Below are 16,627 nucleotides of genomic sequence, written 5' to 3'. Positions count from 1 at the left end.
AACGTGATAATGCCCAAGTTGGAGCCCAGTGTGTACCATATTCATGGACTTAGGTGGTTGCTAGAGTGGCAAAAGTTGAGCTCAAGGTTTGATCAGCCAGAGGAGCAGTTGAGCAACCCTAGACGTGTGTGGAGAAGGGCTTCTACAACAGATAATGGGCAATCCTCCTAATCCATGTTCATTGTGGGAGATGGTCATCTTGCAGTGATAGGTGGCAACCCTCTGTGCCCTATGTTGGTCTTCATGGGAGCAGCGTAGGAAGGCCATAGTGGGCTGAAGTCCTTGAGTAGTTTAGGAGCAACAATGGGCAGATTGAGAGTTGTTCACAAACGGAGTTGTGAACAACTCAATAAGAGTCTTGATGCGTTGTGCCCTTGATGGACTAAGGCACAACTAGTGAGTAGATTGGAGAGCTGAGGTTCAATGGCCAGATGGACTTGGATAGTTGATAGAGGCAGTGTTGCTGATCAAGAGCCGAAGTATTGGGCAGGTACAGGGTAGTACCGAGAGGCGCTGAAAGAGCGCGCTACAGTCAAATGGTCAGAGTATATTATTGAGGGTAGATTGGTTGTCAATGGACTCACACCGAGCCCCAGTTTTGTATCTTGTATCAATGGATGTATGAGGGCCATTGTCGTTGGTACGAGAGCCCTAGACTATTGTACTGTTAAGTTTGGTTAATATAATGAAGTTGGGTTGAAAATTGTAAAAAGTCGTCTATATTTTATGCACTAGTAGATTTACTGCTATTTATATTCCGCTGTGCAAAGTAGTTTCGTTGTGATCTTTGATTTGGTAGAGTCAGTGATTTAAGATTCTATCCCAGACAACAAGGTTGTGGAAATTCAACAGAAAGTTTGTAAAGAGCATGTGACATCTACTGAGGTGACAGTCGGTCTTTGTCCCGTTGTTGTCGTTTGGTCTAGTAGCTATCCCTTAGTAACCCAGCCTATGGCCCTTGTTAGATTGAGCGATAACAATTTTGGCGTTGTTGCCGGGGACATGAGACGTGTGTCTTGATTCCCTTACGACATCATTGATATATCACTCTTGGCGACTCCATTGGAAGAACGAAATCCTAGTTCTTCATTGAGCTTTAAGGTCAACTCTTGTAGGGTGAAGCAAGCATTTCTATAGGCATCTCTAAATTCACTCTGGTGACTCCTACATAATTTACTTGTATATCTCTATAGGATGTCTTTCTTTGGTGATTTTCTCGCTTTGGACATCACTAGCATCCTTGGGAACCCTAATCATGTCACAGGGAGGATGGTACGTGGGGTGCCCATGCTTTATGGTGATCCACTCTTTGCAACTGATCATGTAGAAAGATTTATTGCGCATACTTCAAAGATGAAAGTGGTACATCACTATGTCCTTATAATGTTGTTCATGAGATCCCTCCATGGTCATAATTCATGGTTGCATAATCACGAACCTAGGAGCATCTCATCTATTGAAGAATTCTTTGATGGCTTTCTTGGACATTTTCAAGTATGCCTTGCACTAAACATTCAAGAGGAAGCCTTCATTAAGCATCATGATGACCTTGGGAATCTAGATGATGAGCAAGAAAGAGGGTCCTCCCTTGGTCCATATGACGAAAAAGGTGATTTTCAGAACATGTGTGATAGGGAGGATGATTCTATGGAAAGTGAAGTTGAAACTATCCCTACCTTTTCCAAGGATACTATTTTTGATAATCCCCTCTCTAAAGACCTTGGAGAAGGTGATCCCGTAACCCCTTCAAACATTTATATCAGTGATTACTTGTATATAGAAGAAGGGAAATGGGAGGTTCATGGGAATCGTTTTGACAAGGTCCCTATCTATGACATCGATGATGAGGATACCAATAAGACCCTTGTCTCTCTTCACAATCTTAGGGTTGTAGTTGAATTGCATGTGGACCCTTTCCTTCACCCTTCTTGTAATGAAGAATCCTTTCTCTTGCTTGAATATGATCATCATGAGCAACCCGCTTGTTGTGTCTCCCCATGTCATCTGTCTCCCTTTCCATCCAATCATGACCCTAGGGTGGCCATAAAGCGCGATATGAATGATAAGGACCATGATGGGGATGATATGCTTGAGGTTGCCATACATCAGAGGTTTATGAGCTTGATTGTTGATATCTCTATCTTTTGGTTGGAAGAAAGGATCCTGTGGAGTAGATTGTATCCCTTCGTTCCCTCTTCTCCCGTGATACTCCATGTGTGGTCATTCTATTTTGCCACCTCCTGCCCTTGTGACATTCCATATAGCCATTCTTTCCCTTGCCTTTGGATATATTGCATGAGTAAGCAGAGGGGCAACTGTTCTCATATGGATTGGATGATATGTTGGTCGCATTGGGTCTATGATTACACTTAGTACTTGTATGATGTATTATATGCATGTTAGAGTAGGATGCATTGCATGCTGATTTTTCGCATTAGAACTAACATCATATTCTTTTATCATACTAGATTAGAAGCATTTAGATTAAAATTGCATTTAGAATAAATTTTATTCTTTGTTGATTTTTTATGGCCTAACATAAGCATGGGCAATCATAAGATGCCACAAAAACATGTTGCCTATGTGCTTAGTCTTTGATGTGAAGGTAACAGGTCTACGGTGCCAAGAGATTGTTGGTGTCCTCGTGACCTCCCCGTTCGAGTACGTTTGTGCACTCTACTGAGAGATCATGTCCTAGTTGGAGCCAGATGTTACCCATCACTCATGGGTCACAACCATAGGAGAAAGTTTTCTCCTAGATTGTCTTGAGCCGACAACCAACAACCCATTGTAGCCACCGGATAGCTTGATGTGCCACCATCTCTGCCACTTGAGCCAGCCATTAGGTGCCGTCGCCCATCTGTTATGATCATATGTTTGAAGGTGGGCCTTCCAACCTCGAAGGTATGGCCTTCATTATGTAGTTGGGTATTTTTGTTTACTTATCACGGACACTGCTGGGCATGGATTAGTGGGGGAATTCGGCGGAAAGAATGGGTTTGCTCTGTACTCTTGTCCCCTTGTCCAACTTGGTGGTTAACCTTGCATCCTAGTCATGTGGGATCTCTTCTATTAGCTACTAGCTTTAGGAGTAAGACTACATGGAAAATCTCGATTTTAGTTGTGTGGCCCCGCTTCTTGACATCACATGCATCACTCCCCTCCGCTCATTGTAAACCCTTTTCACATATTTCCCATCTGGTTATACATTTGTCCATTGGGTCCACAAGGAGTTAGCCTCCCCCTCCCCTTGTCCACACTTTGGGTTGGGCCTGGAACAATGCCCCAAAGGTTGTTGTAGTTAAAATGAAAGTTGAAAGCATAATTTGGCCAATTACAACATGAAATGTACAATAAAATGCAAAATATGGCCTCGACTTAAAAATTTAGCATGTGGGCAAAAGCCAGGCATGAGCTCTATCCCTTATCATGGCCATCACCCTAGTTCCTAGGGCCCCTATATGAACCCCCATGCAACATTAAGGAACCCATGATTGTCCCAATCCCTAGTGGGCAATGAACTGCCCAACTTTAAGGTGGTATTCACTGCTATATCATTCACATCATGCTCTCATTCCGAGAGCCCCGAGCAGTTATAAAAGGAAAATCAATAAAAGGAAAAAGGCATATGAAGAAGGGTGGAAAAACAAAAGCCGGGTTAACTCATGTACCATGATTGCTCCATCCTACATCTATATACCCATGTGTGGGCTTCCCTCATTATAGCTACCCTTGTACCATGGCATGTGGCTTGGATCATTCCTTTGCTACCCACTCTGTTCCACCATTATTTCACATGACACTTGCCATTTGACGGATGTACCATGGACCTGTGACTCGCTTAGAGGTTGAAACCACCTAATGGGGTCCTTGCTTAACCTCCTTCTTGTACCTGGGGACACCTATACATTCTAAATCACATTATGGAAGGGCGTGCAACTATGAAGTGCCCACTTGGTACCATGATTTGTAAGCTCATTTGCTCAATTGCACTAATGAATTGTTGTATTGGAAGGCGAGAATATGCATTGGAGCTTATATAGGATTGCAGATGGGTCTTCATCTTGGGGTTTGGTTTCCCTATACGGGATCCAAGCCCTGAAGGGGGTCCCAATGGCATTTATAGGGTGAGCATTGAGAGCCATGGGCCTCCACTCTAGTAGAGAGCAAATGGCCATGCCATGGGATCATCAACAACACTTATTGCTTGCTCGTGTCCCACTTGTTCGATGATGATTATGCACCTAGACCACCTTGCCCAGTCGGCTACACACTTGCACCACACACTTGGCAGCTGATCCAGGGCCCAGATGGGGTTTTGTCTCACCTAGGGAGACAAGGGAGGGCTTGCATCATTGTTCTAGCCCTTACATATGGAGCACAAACTTGTTCGTTTAAGGTGGAGAGCCATGAGGATGTTCTTTGTGCCCCCACAACCACTTGGGAGTACCACAAATCATTTGCTTGGAGATCAAGAGGCCACCCCTTTCATAACTATTATTGGAGCCCTCTTACTCATCTTGGCACATGAGGAACTTCATTTGGCCTTCCAACGACCCTTCTAGCTATCTTTCTATCATTTCGGCCCCCTTGGGAGGCTAATTAGTCTTATTATGGAGCTATTTGGTGAGCTTGTCACCAAAAGTATTGTTATTTTTCACATTATTAGTGTAAAATAGGCTATTCTAATCCCTTAGAGGATTGTATAAATAGAAGAGAGACATTCTCTCTCATTCATCATCACTTGGATTTGGGATATATCTTTCTAAAGATTTCAGAGCTATAATTTGTGGAATGATTTTGATGATTAAATGCATTTTGATCCGTGGAATATTTTCTCTCTTTCTCTTGGAGCTTCTATTTGCCAACTTTATGGATGGATATGCTCTTTTTGTCATGTAAGTGCTCTTTTTATGCAAATTTCATAATGTTTCAAGTCTAATGTATGGAATGCTATGTCATGATTTTACTTGTGCCCTAAAAATTAATGCGAATTTATGAAACACTTGTAATCTTGGCTTGTTGCATATGTTATTCATCTTGGCAAGAAGAACGAATTTTCTTAGGGGTAGGTTGTGTACCTTTTACCTTGAAACTCTGTAAAATATTGCATATCGAAGTATAAAAGACTAAAGTCGCTATGAAGCTGCATCCACAGAAAGCGTAGCTGCTATTTTAGGCCACATTAAAGAGCGAAGTTCCTAAATCTTGATCATTTTGACTCCAATCTTCCCAATAGCCAGGCACTGGTCCTAGATCCTTGGTGATCACAGTAACTCAACGAAATATCATTCTGTCACCTTCACTTTCTTCCTCTTTTCTTCGTCCCCCAAGGATAAGGAGATTTTGTATGGCTTGGTGCGAAATTTTAGGGAGGAGGAATTTTAGGATTTCTTTTGGACAAGTTTTTTTCATTTATCCGCCAGTTTTGAAATAATTCCAATGGTGGAATTTCAAATAAATTGATTCCCTAGCTATCACACCAAGAGGGAACCCTTGAAGCTGCTTTGACTTGGGGATTTCTTGAAGGTTTGCACTTTGTAGTTCATCATTCAAAACCTTTTCTCTTAATTATAGGTGATCATTGGATGAGCCTTTACCATGGTATATCTCTCAACCCTTGGTCTCTTATAGTATTTCTCTCAAGGGGTTTTTTGTGGAAAGTCACCCTAACTTCTCCCAAAGCTCACACTTTAATTGAATCTTTCCATTGAATGAGCCATCCTTGCCTCACTTTGAACCCTAATATAAGCACATCAATCACAAGTGAGGGATTTTGGAAGTTTTGATCTTAGGCATTCATCATTTTTGAATATTCCTAAGCTTGAGGTCATCCTTCATAGGTCTTTCTTGGGGAGCCTTTCAACTTTTCTTTAAGTATTTGAACCATTAATTGAGCCTCTCCTTTGAATGGGCCTAGGAAATCACGTTATACCTTGCCATTGATCCTATCATTCAAGTGATTTCCTCCATACCAGGACTCCTCCCATTGGTGAAAGTTTGTAAAGAGCAAGGGACATCGACTGAGGTGACAGTGGGTCCTTGTCCCATTGTTGCCATTTGGTCTATTATCTATTCCTTAGGAACCAATCCTAGGGCCCCTACTAGATTGAGCGGTAATAGAGCCCTGGAACATATAGCACATCCCTCACTTCCAACGAGTTACTAAACTCCTCGAAACAAAATTGTCCCAAGTTCTTTTCTTTCATACTTGTCATCATTACCAAGTTCCACATGTACTCTAGAGTCGTACTTCGTTAGACTAGTAAACAACTTCCGTGTTGATGTCATATGGTGAGATGCACCATTGTCCACATGCCATGCACTGCTGGAAACTGTGTTAGCAGAAAGGCAGAGAACAAATGGGAACTCCTTCTCAAATTTCATAACAAACTCGCTTATCCAAGTTTCTATTGAGTCTGCTACCTGTTGCTGCTGTGGCTTTCCTCCGCCCTTCTTCCTCTTTGGACATTGTGATGCATAGTGACCGACTGTGCTTATGACATACGAAACACTTGATTTTACTCAAGTCTTTCTTCTTTCTCAATTGTGAGGCTGACTTCTCATTCTTTCCTTTACCAAAACCCTTTTCTTTGCTCTTCTTTGTCTGATTGACAAGGGATGGGTTCTCTCCACCATCCTGCTTGCTAGCTTTAGACTTGTTAATTTCTGAATCCAACACTTGGCAATTAATTCCTAGCAGATTTTATGTCTACTGAATAAAAGCACCACTGATTTCTTAAAATAAACAAAATTGTTCAACATAAACACATTAAATTAACTAATCCTAGATAAACATACACACACAAATTTCTGATCAATCACAACTCTTCATTTTATTAATCAGAACTTACTTGGGCTCCCTTACTAGTAAAATGGCCCAATCTGTGTAAAATACATACAACAATATGGATATTATCCAGTTGATCAAGCCCTAGACATTGTTGATTTGTATCTACTTGCTATGCTCTTTGCACCTTCCTCGAACCCAGTATATTTGAGTAGAAGTCCTTCTCTACCCACCACTAAGATGCATCTCTCAATGCCTTGTGCTCCTGTGTGTGGTGTCTTCTCCCTTGGCCTAGCCCTTCTTTTATAAGCTTGAGTTATGACCAAGCCTACAACCTTAATCTCCAAAGTGATTGACTGTTGAGATTAGATCTAACTTTACTTGAGATCAATGGTTGAGATTCATGTAATTTACTAATCCAAATAACCTTTGCATTAGATTAGATTAAATTCACTTTTTTGTGATAAAAGAAATTACTTTAATTATTAAAGTATTTACGAAGGTTCAAGCGTCCATTAGGGGACTTTACATGCCCAGACACTTAGGCTTATGTAGAAGTACATGCTTGAGCCATAAACATCAACACTCCCTCTTAGCGAGGGAGGTACTAGTACCACCTAGAACTAGGTCCTAGAACAATGTTTCACACTGCATTTGTTACGTTCGCTGCTCCCTTTGAATTTTTTCCTGTTAGTTTTTGTAGCATTGGATGTGTTCTAGCCTTGAAATTTTGTGGAGAGGCTAGAATACACGAGATCTCCAAAACCCAGAAATGTTTTCTGGAAATTCTGCCTAGAAATGACTTAATTAGATTATTAGTAAGTTTTTAAATATTTCCTAAGTATAAACTTAGGGAATATGACTAATTAATCAGAATTAATTAAGTCAAGGTGTGAATGTTCTAGAAACTCACACGGATCGACTTCGAGTTAATCCTAGCCATCGATTAAGATCTAATCTTGTCTGTTGAAGTGTCGACAGAGGATTATAAGAAGAATTTGATGGGGCTTGGAGAAATCACTTTAGTAGTTCCGATTTCATGAGCATATTGATTTCTAGAGTAGCTGCAGTTAGTTGCAGGAGAGAGAGCTAGTGAGATCGAAGCAATGAGAGAGGGGCAGTGACAGTGAAGCCAGAGGAAGGATTCCAGTTCCGGTGAGTGCATTTGTAGAGAGGCAGAGGAGCCATAGTGAGGCTGACGTAGAGCAACGCAATAGCCTCTAGAGGCAATTTCATATCTGCTGGGGAAAGCCAAGTTTCAGTGCCAAAAGCTAGACAGAGGTTCCGGAGGCCAGGAGAGACATTTTCCCAGACAACAGCAGACCAAACGGCTTGAGGAGAAGCTGGTTCGAGTTGAGTGCAAAAGTGACTGCACTAGGGTGACGTAGTAGCTGCGCAGAGCCAGTTTGGACGACTCAACTTGAGCTGAGGTCAGAGCCCGGATTTGCTTGTGGAGTGAGGAATTTTCCTCACTAAATTTTTCTTGCCAGTTTTTCTTTGTAGGATTGCCAATGTCGGCATCTAGTTGTACTCAGATTATTTCATTGCTGCTTAATAATAAAACCCTCCGCTGCTACACCGGTTTTCCCAAGTTGGGTTTTTTCGGGGACATTGGTCCAAAAATAATTGTGTTATTTTATGTGTGTGTGCCAACATTTCTTCCAACATTTATTCTTTCGCAGTTTTATTTGTGTCAGTTGCAATGTGAGTTATTCAGTATTTGTAGGAAACAATAAATAAATTGTTAAATCTAATTAATAATTAGGAGGATAATTTCCAGTTGTTGCGATAGGATTCGGGTTTCCAAGATCAACTGAAGAGCTCAGTAGCGAAGGAAGAGGGAGTTTCACTATTCATTGAGGGGCAGCAGGTCGAAACCCCTAGAGGTAGCATAGTCACCTTAGCCAAGAGGTCAAATTTCTTAAGGAGAATCGATTTTTCTGAGAGGGACAAAAAATTCGATCTCTCTAGATCGAAGAATTCCAGAGGTAGAGCGAGAAACCAACATTTTTCGCAGATTAGATCTCCAGTTGGATGCAGTAGTTTTGTAGTAGTTTGCTAGAGCAGAACTAGCGTTGGGTGGAAGAAGAGCACACATTGAGGAAAATTTTTCCTCATAGAACTTCTAGTCTCAAGAAGTTCAATTTCCCTTGCAGATCAACAGTTGTTGTGAGTAGAGTTTCTCACTGTAGAAGGGAGTGTGAATAGCCTAGCAGCAACTGAGCAGAAGGGAACAAGAGATTTTTGACATTGTTTGAGATGGCCATTGCTAGACTTCGAGATCAGGGCAGGTTGGATGGTGCTTCCAACTATGTCATCTTGAAGGCAAGGATGTCCTTCCTTCTGGATGAATATGGCCTGAAACCATTCATAGATGCAGTGGTAGCTATCCCCATGGATGCAGATGAGCTGAAGGAGTGCAGAAAGGAGATGACAAGGGCAAAGAGATTGATCCTAGATGGTGTCCGGGATCATGTTGTATCACACATAGTGGCCAAGGGAATTGCCAAAGAAATGTGGGAGACTCACCACGTTGTACCAGGGCACTTCTGAGCAGCGAAAGATATGCCTAGAAGAGAAGCTGAGATGCACCAGGATATAGAAAGAAGAATGCATAGACCCCTTCCTCACCAGGATTCAAGAGATCCGAGACTAGTTGTCAACTGTTGGGGCAACGCCTCAACCCGTAGAGCTAGTGCGATTGACACTCAACAATGTCTCAGAGGAGTGGTAGGTATTTGTCCAAAGTATCTTGGGCAGAGAAACCTTGCCAGGATGGGACAGGATGTGGGCCGATTTGCAGTAGGAGGAGTTGAGATGGGACCTAGTGAAGAACTCCATCAGTGGCAGCAGCAGCAGCAGCGAATCAAAGCAGGTGAAGGAGGAGGAGAATGTGGCCCTCGCATCAAAGGGTCCCAGTCAGGGACAGGGGGAGCAACGAAAGAAGGACCTATCAAAGGTAATGTGCTTAAGATGTGGTGAGCTTGGTCACTACAACACCCAGTGTCCTCTCAGGAAGAAGGACAAGGAGGAGAAGCAGGACCAACAAGCAACATCAGCAGAGATCGATAGGCTGTCCTCCAGGCTGGAGGAAGACTTCGCCATGTTTGTTGACATACCCCCAGGAGTGAAATGGCGTGACGGTGTTGTAGCCCTAAAGTGCTACAGATGGGTAGGATTCTTGAGGAGATCCACCTCTTGAATCAGTACCTAGCTACGGGGGCCCACAATATTTTAGTAGCAGGATGGATCAATGACAGTAGATGCAGTCAGATGCCAGAGTGACAGATGCAGAGTCTAGTTGTAGTCAGATGCTGGAGAGCGTAGTGCAGAGTTGGCAACAATGCAGATGGCACAATGCAGAGTCAGCAACAACGCAAATGCCTCAATGACAACGTAGATACTAGCAACAATCAGAGACTCGGGGGACAGATTTATCATACTGATCACAGTTGATTCAATATTTAGGATGCTTTTCAGTTGCAGATGTTGCAGTTGCAGCAACAACTATTGGGGAGGGAGTTGCGATGTTGATGCAGTGTTTGCAGTAGTTCAACAAAGTCAACAGCAACTAGATGCAACACATATCAGAGTTGCATAGTGGTTGATGGGCAATAACAGCCAGACATCAGCAGCATGACAAGAGATAATACCGAGACAGGGTGCAATGGAGCACTAGAACACATTCCTCGCTAAGAGGGAGTGTTAGTTTTTGTAGCATCTAATGTGTTCTAGCCTTGAAATGTTGTGGAGAGGCTAGAATACATGAGATCTCCAAAATCCAGAAATCATTTTTGGAAATTCCACCTAAAAATGACTTAACTAGATTATTAGTCAGTTTTTAAATATTTCTAAGTCTAAACTTCGGGAATATGACTAATTAATAAGAATTAATTAAGTTAGGGTGTGAATGTTCTAGAAACTCACACGGACCGACTTCAAGTTAATCTTAGCCATTGTTTAAGATCTAATTGTGGCCATTGAAGTCTCAACAGAGGATTATAAGAAGAAGTTGATGGGGCTTGGAGAAATCACTTCAGTGTTTCAATTTCATGAGCAGATCGATTTCCAGAGTAGCAGCAGTCAGTTGTTGGAGAGAGAGATAGTGAGATTGAAGTAGTGAGAGAGGGGTAGGGATAGTGAAGCCAGAGGAAGGATTCCAGTTCCGGTGAGTGTATTTGTAGAGAGGTAGAGGAGCCACAGTGGGGCTGAGGTAGAGCAGCGCAGTAGCCTCTAGAGGCAATTTTGTATCTGCTGGGGAAAGTCGAGTTTCAGTGCCAGAAGCTGGACAAAGGTTCTGGAGGCCAGGAGAGACATTTTCCCAGACAGTAGCAGACCAGACGACTTGAGGAGAAGCTGGTTCGAGCTAAGTGCATAAGTGACTGCACTAGGATGATGCAGTAGCTGCGCAGAGCCAGTTTGGACGACTCAACTTGAGCTGAGGTCAGAGCCCGGATTTGCCTGTGGTGTGAAGAATTTTCCTCATTAGATTTTTCTTGCCAGTTTTTCTTTGTAGGATTGCCAGTGTCGGCATCCAGTTGTACTAAGATTATTTCACTGCTGCTTAATAATAAAACCCTTAGCTGCTGCACCGGTTTTCCCAAGTTGGGTTTTTCCGGGGACATTGTTCCAAAAATAACTGTGTTATTTTATGTGTGTGTGCTAGCATTTCTGCCAACGTTTATTCTTTTGCAATTTTATTTGTGTCGGTTGCAGTGTGGGTTATTCAGTGTTTGCTGTAGGAAACAATAAATAAATTGTTAAATTTAATTAACAATTAGGAGGATAATTTCCAGTTGTTGCGATAGGATTCGGGTTTCCGAATATTCACAGTTCCTAAAAGCCTCTTGCTTATGAACATCCTATAAAGTCATCTCATACCATGAAATCTTCTTGGCAGACTTGGAAGGATTTGCTAACTAGTCCTTCCTAGTTGAACATGGATGCTAACTCCCTCTGTTCTACTCAACCTTCGGAGCTTCCCGTTCCTTGTTGTTTGTCACTGCCTAAGTACTTACCAATGCTCAAATAGATTGACCCTTTTGCCTATAGATGTTGCTCTCTCCAACTCCAATAATGTGGCCATTGTTAGAGCTAGATCCCAGAGATTTGATCAGTGCCTATCCATCTTGGAACACTACAACAAATCCCTACTCCTTAATGGTAGTAACTAAAGAGAAAACTTCTTTTGAGCTTTGGCACCCATAGCACATCCTTCACTTTCAACATGCTTGTTGACTCAAGCTGGGATAGTACTGCCCCAACTCCCTTACTGCATGTTTGGTACCAACAACAGACTCCACATGCATTTGAGTCCCAATCTATCAAGCTATCAAATAGCTCTCGTGCTCTTGTCATATGATGTGTGGATCCACTATCCAATAGCCATGTATGGTGCTTGAGGAAAGCTAGTAAATAAGTGTGAATTCCATCTCAAACTTCCTAGCAAACTCTTCCACTTGAGCTTCTATCGACGAAGTTACAATAGACTACATACCTTTTCCACCTTTTCTTCGTATCTAGACATTGTGATGCATAATGTGCTATTGTATGACATGCAAAACACTTGATCGTAGTCAAGTCCCTTCTCTACTTAGGTTGTGAGGTTGACTCCTCACCCCTGCTCCTCGAACCTTTTCCTTTGCTTTTCATTCCCTGATTGGCAAGAGCAAGATTGTCATACTCACTCTTGTGCTGGCCTCTTGATAGAGATTCCTCTTGAATCTCCTCCTGGATGAAATCATCCCATAGTCTATCCCAATTAGGAAGTTTTTCTCATGCCACAGTGGCCTTGATGAAAGGATCCCATGGTTTCGTAAAGCCATTGACAGTCATCCTTACCATTTCTTGATCTAACACGACCTTGCCAACTACAACCAACTCATCATGAACTTGTGTGATCTTGGTGAGATAAGATGCTAATGTATCTAATTTGGCCATCTTGGTGTTCTTGAGCTTTTCTCTCAACATCATCTTCCTGTTGGTATTATTGCTTTGGTATAACTTCATCCAAGCCTCCCACATCTCCATTGTTGTATTCTTCTCGAATAGGTGAGGAATCACATGATCCTTCACCGCATTTAAGATAATCCTTTTGGCTTTCACATCCTTTGATTGTGAATGGCCATGTATGCATCATCTATAGGCGGGGTGAGTTTGGTGTTATAAAACTCCCATATGCCATTCTCCATGAAAATAAGTGAAACCCTCGCCTTCCAGGGAATGAAGTTATAGGCACCCTCCAAACTGTCCTCAAACCTCAAATTGGTTGTGGCTATCTTCAAATCAGAAAATTAACTGAAAAGATCTGCTTGGTTCTTTAGGCACCCAATTGATCTTAATCTTCCAAGTCCAGTAAAACCCTAGTTGAATGCTTAGCCGTTTAAGCACCCTTGAAATCCACCATCCGAATTTCAGATTTGCTTGTTTACTTGTGAAATCTACTGTCACTTTGGTGACTTCTCAGCGTCCACGCCCACCACTGCAATGATCAACTCTCAACTCGTCTAGCTTCTTTGCTTGCACATGGTCCCTGCATCACCCACAACTCACATTTAACAACTGACCTGTCACTTTGTGCTAGAAGCTGTGTGAATTTTGCTTACCCACACAATTGCTAGTTTCGATTGCACTTCTCCTTTACTGTTCCCTGTTGAAGGTTTTTGCTACACGAGTCCTCAAACACCCTTATAGCTTGTGACTTTTACTGGCCCTTTGTCTGTGTCCCTGTGTGCTGGCTCCAACTCCTTTGACGGACCCCTGCTGTCACTTAGAGACTATTCCAATCAATGCACAACTCCCCTTTTTTTGCCTACGGGTCGCCTTGCAGCCCAAATTGTCTGCTCCTGTCGTCCTTTTTTTTTCCAACTCTGTGAGTGACCATTTAACCCATAGTTTTAAAATTGAAAGCGGGTTTTGAACAAGGCCACCTATCAAACAGGTGTTCGAACCAGAACCAAATCAAATCAGATTCAATGAATCAATATTGAAAAAAAATACATAAAATAATTAATTTCAAATGAAAAAAATATTTTTAAGATTTGAAACCATGATTCCAAACCGTTATAGACAAAAAGATGCAATGTTCGCTGATCTATATACCATGATATCACAATGGAATCGAATGCAATACATATCATCAAAAAAATACATAATCGATGGGGCTCTAAATGGCCTCTAGAGTCCAAAAACAATGCTACAAGCTACTCAACCATTGGCCTACTACAAGTACAAATCACTGATCAACATGATCACTCATCAAACTCATTACCACTATTAGACATGGGATCATCAACAAGAGTTACATAAACATCGTCTGAATCAAAGTATGAGGACTCCTCAGACTCCATATGAGCTCCAAGATGACAAGCGACCTCTAAACTTGCTATTGTTAGATACTATTGTTGCAAAACTTGCATTGTTGCAGAACTCTCCAAGCTCACATAATCTCACAAAAACTCAAAATGAGAGGTGTGAGGCAAATAGGAAGGGAGGGATTCTTTTATAAGTTAAGGAGGGCATATTTTTTAGGGAAACAACCCATGGTTTCCCTAAAAACCACTTCAAAACCCAACCCAGAGGTCCCCCACCCTGCTCCATGCATTAGCTTGCAAATCAGATTGGTTTGGGTCGGAACTCGCTGGTTTGGAGCAGTTGCTACCGGTTAGGTAACTGACCAGTCAATAAGCCAAGGGTATCTAATTGGCAGACAAAATTGATTTGGAGATTGGTTGGTATTTGTTAGGTGTTGACTGGCCAAATTCAAACCAGACAGTTTTTAAAACTATGGTTTGCCTCCTCCGACTGTTGTTTATGTAGATGGAACTTTTCACTAAACTTTCTTGATATCGACCTGTCATTGGTGAGTAGTCTGAGCTTGTCTTCTCGAACCATCTGCCACTTGAGCTCTGCTGTAATTCCAACTCATGTTGCCATGTCCTTGCAGCAAGCCCTTTCTACTAGTTTGTTGACCCTTCATTCCTTGTTCCTACACGACGACAGGGTCTAGTTGCTTGCTGCTAGGCCTTGTCGACCTAGTGGACGGCGGCTTGACCTGTCGGCGGATGGCCACCGCCAAAACAAAACCCCCTTTCCTTATTGCCTTTAGCCTGTTGGTCACCAGCTTTGTTAGCCATTTTTTTCTGCTTTAGTGCTTGATCTCCTTGGCTTCTGTATGGCTATACTGTGCCATCTGTCATACAACCCTTGGTCCTCAACCCCACAAAAAATGTGCCTCGTATGCTTGCATCCGAACTTGGCCCTTTTGCAACACCTGTATGAACCTGATATCTTGTGTGATTCAAAGATTGGTTTCTCAGAGTTTACACTTTGATAGCATGTTAATTTATGAACCCAACAACTGACATTTAATTCCTAGTAGGTTTTAACGTTACCGAATAAGAGCACAACTGAGTTCTTAACACAAAGAAAAATTATTCAGTGGAAGCACATAAAATTAACTAATCTCACATAGACATACACACAAAAATTTCTGTCCAATCACAACTCTTCATTTTATTAATCAGAATTTGTGTGGACTCCCTTACTGGAAAAATGGCCCAATTTGAAGTAATGTGGATCTGATTCAGCTAATCAAGCCGTAGAATTGGCTTATCTGGATCTGCTTGCTGCCCTCTTTGCATCTTCCTCAAACCCAAACACACTTGAGTAGAAGTCCTTTATAGGTCATCTTTCTAATTGCTGCAAGTTGATTATGGATCTGAGTGATCTTCATGAGGTAACTGATAATTGAATCTGATTCAAACATCTGTGTAGATCTGAGCTTATTCCTTAATACCATCTTGCTTTTTTATGTTCTCACTTTGGTAGAAACTTGGCTGGGCTTCTAACATTGCCTTGGACATCTTCTTCTCGAACAAGTGAGGATTCAGATAATTCTTCATTGCATCCAAGATTACCTGCATGACTCTAATCTCCTTCTTGTCATGAGCTATCAATTGTTGTGGAACTATCAATGAAGGAACTACTTTGTCAACAATCTCACAACAATCATTTTCCTTCAAAAGCAAAGTAACTCTTGCTTTCTAGGGTAGGAATTTTGAAGCTCCATCCAATCTATCTTCAAACCTAAGACTAGTTGTTGCCACCTTTTAAATCTAAACAAAACTGCCCTGCAAATGTGTTTAGTCCTTCATGTTGATTTGTGGTAGCATCGGATGTGCTCTAGCCACGAAATTTGGTGGAGAGGTTGGGGCACATGAGATCTCCAATACCCAGAAAGGGTTTGGGCAGATTTTAAACAGTTTAGGAGATATTAAAATAATTAATATTTTTAATGGAGTCCCTAAGTCTAAACTTAGGGAAATTAAAATATTAATGTGGATTAATATAAAACTGTGTTAGAATGGTCCAAAAGACATGGATCAAGCCAGATCTAATCTTAGCCGTTGATTAGGGACTTAATCTCGGCCGTTGATATGTCAACGAGAAAAGTATAAGAGGGGGCTTGAGGGTCACTTGGAGAGTACACCAGAGTGATCAATCATTCTATTCTCTAGAGCGGGGTTTGCTAAGAGAGATAGAATTAGTGATCGGGAGATGCAACTGAGGGGCATTTGAGTATAGAGAGACAGAGAGGCAAAGATAGTGTCGGGAGAGCAGCGCAGTAACCAAGGAGAGTGATGCAGAGCCAGCCAGGGATCACGCAGAGGTAGCCGGGAGCTGCGCAGAGCCTCAAGGGTCAGCGTTGTTGACGCAGAGGGCCAGAGGGTTGATTCAGGGCTCCCAGAGTTGACGCAGACCCATTCGAGGTGACGCAGAGCCGGCGTGAGGCAGAGAGGGGCTGATGTAGTCCAGAGAGAGGCTGACGTTGGCCGG

General features: G+C 42.2%; 1 protein-coding gene across 3 annotated transcripts in view; it reads left to right on the top strand.

The window, feature by feature from the left end:
* The window catches only part of LOC149187632 (uncharacterized), a 231,972-nt gene that overhangs the window by 69,677 nt on the left and 145,668 nt on the right, over positions 1-16,627 (top strand). The gene's annotated exons all lie outside the window — the stretch shown is intronic.

This window comes from Pinus tabuliformis, chromosome 3_1 (assembly GCF_031772625.1).
Source record: "Pinus tabuliformis cultivar Carrire ecotype Pingquan chromosome 3_1, CPIR1, whole genome shotgun sequence".
In the NCBI taxonomy this organism is placed as follows: Eukaryota; Viridiplantae; Streptophyta; class Pinopsida; order Pinales; family Pinaceae; genus Pinus; species Pinus tabuliformis.
This window is presented reverse-complemented; position numbering and strand designations above follow the sequence as displayed.